Genomic DNA, 5,722 nt, shown 5'->3' on the forward strand with positions numbered 1-5,722 from the left:
TGTAGCAGGACACTTGCATTCCTACAACAGTGAAGATCAAAAGGTTGTTGTGATGATGTATTACTACTATAGTACACAACACTGCATCTGAACTTACTGTCAGCTGGCCCAAGTCTGTCAAGGTTTACATCCAAGGCTTACTTCAAAATTCACAAGTTACATTAAGATGTGCATAACAATTATGTCCATACATTAATACCCCAAAGTACAATATCTCCCACCTTGTACTTGGTTTTTAGGTTGTCCCACTTCTTTTTGGCCTGGGTGTGGGAGACCCTCCTTCCGATCCCCATCTTCTCCAAAATAAGCCTATGTGAATGAGGGGGGGTATAAAAAGCAGATTACACAGCTATTACTTCTGAACATTAAACAATAGTGTAGCTTCTCACCGATATCCGTTCGCCGCGGTGTCCCTCCCCCCGGTAAACAGCTGATTTTGCTCTATACGGAGACGTATGAACGAGGATGAACCAAGCTAACAACTGTTAGCTAAATGACAGGTACGGTTCAGTTAGCTAGCTAGCTAGCCTACCGTTAGCTCATGAGGTATCTAGCTAAATATCAATAGCAATTTGTACTGGCATTTAAATGTTAAACTTTATTTTTATGTACTACCGTTTTAACAAATGTACAGTAACGTTAAACACTAAAGATACTTACATTTAAAAGCATATTGCCCCGTTACTCCGACTCCGCTTAGGTCCGCCATTTTCTTTTTTCAACGAGCCAGCAAAGCCGCGCGCATAGGATTGTGGGTGATTTGGGAGCGCGAAGGATACACATATGCATCCTTTGCCGTCTATGGGAAATTCTTCGAACGAAGGACTCAGTCCTTGGTGGAATTTGGAGGATCCTCGACATTGGAATAGTCCTTCGACGCACGTCGATGACATAGTATCCTCGAAATTCCTGCTTCAAAGGATCCTTCCTTGACATCGAGAAACAGCACTCTCATATCGGTTAGTTTAATTTTTTTTCCTTAAATGGAACATAAAGCTGCAGTCTTGTCATCAAACCAAAGTGTAAAGTAAAATTTGGCATGTATATAATCTGCCAACTAACTGAAAAAAAAGAGAGTTGCACAACATCACATAGTCAGTGGTCACAACACATGCACAACCTAATACAGTCCAGTATGAAATGTGTTCTTCCTACCATTAGCAGTAATTTGTAAATGTTTGTGTCATATACAGCTAATGATAGATACAAGTTACACTACCTGATGAGCGTTGCAGACATTTGATGTTGCACTGTGACCCACGATGAAGCACTAATGGTCCAGGATCCTGTAGAGAGAAGCCCTCTGTCTCTTCAAAATATACAGTGCTAGGTGCATCTATCCCTTCATTACTGGCTGCACTCTCTGCCAAAATCTGAAAAACACGGAGGTTCAAAATCACTCACAAAAATAGGATACAAGCTTAGTTACCAACTGGATCAGTAATAATAATAAAAAAAAAGAGAAATAAAACCAAAGCAGCTCTGACGTGTCAAAACCTCTAGTGGCAAAATCTAGGAGATTGCAGCATATTGATTAATATATCAATTTGGACTTTCTAAATTACCAGAGAGTAGCCTACTGGGATACAAAATCGTGCGGGAGAACGGTCTGAATTGAAATGCAGGGGAAACTGGAGTTTTGGGCTAGCTAGCTGCCTGCCAACAGCTCATAGCTAGCTTAATAAAATGTGGGGGAAACGGGGGTGTTTGTGCTAGCTAGCTGCCTGCCAACAGCTCATAGCTAGCTTAATAAAATGCGGGGGAAACGGGGGTGTTTGGGCTAGCTAGCTGCCTGCCAACAGCTCATAGCAAGCTTAATAAAATGCGGGGAAAACGGGGGTGTTTGGGGTAGCTAGCTGCCAACAGCTCATAGCTAGCTTAATGCAAACTGCATTGATGTCAAGGCAGACAATTACGAAAACCTGTTCTAAAGCTCAGTCTCTCCCTCTCTCTGTATACTGAAGCCCTGATGCTAGGATTTTGCAATTAATCCAGATGAGGGAATGATTTCAGACACAATTTTAGCTACTCCTGTCATCAAATCATCAGCTACCAAATGTTTGCTAATGCAATAGCCAAGTTAACATGTATGTTACTAGTTAGGTGGTGGATTGCCCAATACATACACGCTCAAATCACTTCTTTATTCTGAAATTATTAGACTAAAACATTACGAAATCAGCCAAATTAAGCGTTACAAGAATTAAAAGTAAGACTTACTCTGCTAAGAGCTCTTTTTCGGTACAGGAATTTCTGCAAGTGCTAGCACTTGGTCCTCCAGTCCTGCCAGATTCAGGTGAAAGCTTTGATGGTGGTGGACTTGATTCCATCGAGTGCACCGAGGGAACAGCATCGGTAATCAGCCTCACATTGTCCTTACTCCAAAATCCCATCCGAGACTCCAACAAATCTCCAGGTCTATAACTCTCCGGAGTGAAATGAGCACCACAAACGACTGAGTGTGTGGTGACAGACGCGGCAGTGAAGTCTGCTCACTTCACCTGCACAAAACGCACCCAAAAACGAAAAACCTTGCTTTTCCTACAAGGAAAATGATGTACACGATTTCCTGACAGACTGGACTTTGTGCAACCACCACAAACACAATAAATTACTATTAATTCAGTTATGAATTCAACCTGCACATTGCTCTTTAAGCACCGCCCGACTCATTACCATAGATTGTATTACACCGTATTACACAATGGTATTACACACTAGCTGCAGCATTCATAGGTAGCCTGCGTCCAGAGATGGATAGACGGATCGTTTGCTTCTGTCTGGTTAGCGACACGGCCCCCTGTCACTACCCAAAGTTAGTAGAGTGCAGATTTGAGTAGCGCATGCTCAGATTTAAACGGTTTATGGCATAACGTGTCATACCCGATGTTAGCCGAGTCAGACCGGCTCTGGTCAAGTGCAAATGTGAGTTGCGCATGCTCAGATTTAAACTGTTTACGGCATAACGTGTCTTACTGAAATTTGTGAAATCTTCAAAATAATAAACTTTTCTCTTTACATACAATAACAGAAGATGGAAATCATTCTAAAACGTTTTAGCTATCTATGATTGTTTGGTTGCTAACGTTAGCTCAAAACGCCATTCAAGTGACAGCCTTTGTTGTGTCTGATTGCTAACTTGTAGCTAGCAGTCATTTCAAAAACGTTTTAGCTCTCTATGATTGTTAGATTGCTAACGTTAGCTCAAAACGCCATTCAAGTGACAGCCAATGTTGTGTTTGATTGCTAACTTGTAGCTAGCAGTCATTTCAAAAACGTTTTAGCTAGCTATCTATGATTGTTTGATTGCTAACGTTAGCTAAAAACGCCATTAGCATCTAGTAGGCTACTTGATTGCTAACGTTAGCTCAAAACGCCGTTAGCATCTAGTAGGCTACTTGATTGCTAATGTTAGCTCAAACCGCCGTTAGCATCTTGTAGGTTACTTGTCGCAAAGCGACGCATGCGCAACTCACATCTGCACTCGTCGCAAAGTGACACATGCGCAACTCAAAACTGCACTCTACTCACTTTGGGTAGTGACACCCCCAGCTAACCAATCCTTCTTCAGACTGATGTTGGCACCCCCCACTCAATTAGCATACAGGCACAGGGAAAAATAAATGTGGAAATACAGAAATAAATAAATGTAGAATTGTGGAAATACAAAAATAAATAAATGTATAAATAAATAAATGTATAAATAAATAAATAAATAAATATATAAATACATAAATATATAAATAAATAAATATATAAATACATAAATATATAAATACATAAATATATAAATAAATGTATAAATACATAAATAAATACATATAGAAATGCATAAATAAATACATGTAAAAATACAGAAATAGCCATTTATGTTACCAAAATGTATTTATTTACACTATATTTCTGCATTCATTTATTTATTTCTACTTTTATTTATTTATTTATATTTTCCTTCTGTCACTTTTAGTCCTCCATATTAAAACACTTTGCAATGATGGGGGTAAGAGCAATTGGTCTGAAAACATGAACACATTGTGAAAGACAGTCAGAGATTTTCATTGTTAGTCATTGTTGAAAGAAAATATATAAAAAAAACTGCACTTTAAAATTAAACTGTCATTCTTTTTAGTGCTGCTTTTAATATTCGATTCAATGTCCAATTAGTTAAATAAAAGAAAGTTGGAAATGATTTCCTTCCATTAGTTTAAAATTAAACTAAGAGTTTGTTGGATTTTAGCAGAATACTGAAAGTAAGAACTGAGAACACTTTAATATTGTTAAGTTATATCATTATCATTATCGCGATATTCAACAACGTTATTGCATATTCATTTTGTGTCTCTTTGCTGTTGTTTTTTGTCTTTTTATGGTTGTTGTGCATCTTTGTTCCTTTTTGTGTCTGAATGGCTGTTTTGTTTGTTTTTGTGGTAGTTGTGTGTGTGTCTCTCTCTGGTCTCAGTCAGAGACTGGGGCTTTCACCTAATTTCAATGTATTTGGGTTACGATATCCCATCCTCTGAGATATTTCATGCTATGCGTACCAATTTGGTGTCATTTGTGTCATGTGCAGGGTGAAACCACCTAGTTAGGGTCATATATGTATTAAATATTACGGAAAGATGGTGGATGGGGTTACAAAATGTACGTTTCAGTGACAAACGGGGACAAGAACAGGACACAAACCCCTGTTGGGAATTCGTAGGGTACAGATTCAATTATTGGCAAATTATAGAAGATGTGTTATCAATATTAATGAAGTTATGAATATAGTATTAATAACTTTACCAAATTGACAAACAATCAAAACGGGGCACCACCCTGGTACCAGGGACCAATAATCAAACTGTGAAATTTTGTGGTGTTCCCTTTAAAATACAGATCTAAATTAATTTGGTTAATTTATCTGGTATATTCTAAAGGAACAAAATTAAGGGTGAATTTGAGCAGCTGACTATGTTCAATTAGCTTGTTATTACAACAAATACACAAAACAGTCACAGACAACTTCACAATCATCAATGGCCAATTGATATCAAATCAAAACCAATATACCGTTTTTTAAACTACAACAAAAGGCAGAAACAAACAAGCATGTGGGGAGACAGGTCTGTGTGTGTGTGTGTGTGTATGTGTGTGTGTGTGTGTGTGTGTGTGTGTGTGTGTGTGCGTGCAGGATTGAAGGAGGACATGGGGGGTAGGAGTAGCGGGTTCAAGTGGTTGGCTAACCACGCAAGATTTCAAAATGGCGGTCGGGAGACCGAGTGTTTGAAGGCATGTCTCTTCTCGTACAAAGGCCCAAGATGGCTACTCCAATGTTGCACTGAGGGGGAACACTGATTTTCTACACGTCTTACAGGCAAAGAGGGAACACAGCCCGGAGTGCTATTTTTCACAGCTCAGTCAGGTTAGCAGTAGTTGGTTAATGCTTTTAGCTGCTACACTGCTCTGCATGGTGCTCCGGTAGTTGGTGGTTCAGTTAACCCAATAAAAGGGGACTGTGAGCCGGTAACAGAGCACCGCAAACTCCCAGTCGTTTCGGCAGACAAAAGTGAACGATTGTGGCGAAAGTTAAGTTTAGGAGCCAAAACGACTATTTAACTTTAGGAAAAAGATCGTGATGGGGATTAAAACACACAATGAACATGCTTTTTCTGGGTGAAAGTCTTTTGTTTTCCCAGGACAGTCCTGTGTTTTATGACCCATCCAACCACCCCGGACCACA

Source organism: Perca fluviatilis, chromosome 11 (genome assembly GCF_010015445.1).
Source record: "Perca fluviatilis chromosome 11, GENO_Pfluv_1.0, whole genome shotgun sequence".
Lineage (NCBI taxonomy): Eukaryota > Metazoa > Chordata > Actinopteri > Perciformes > Percidae > Perca > Perca fluviatilis.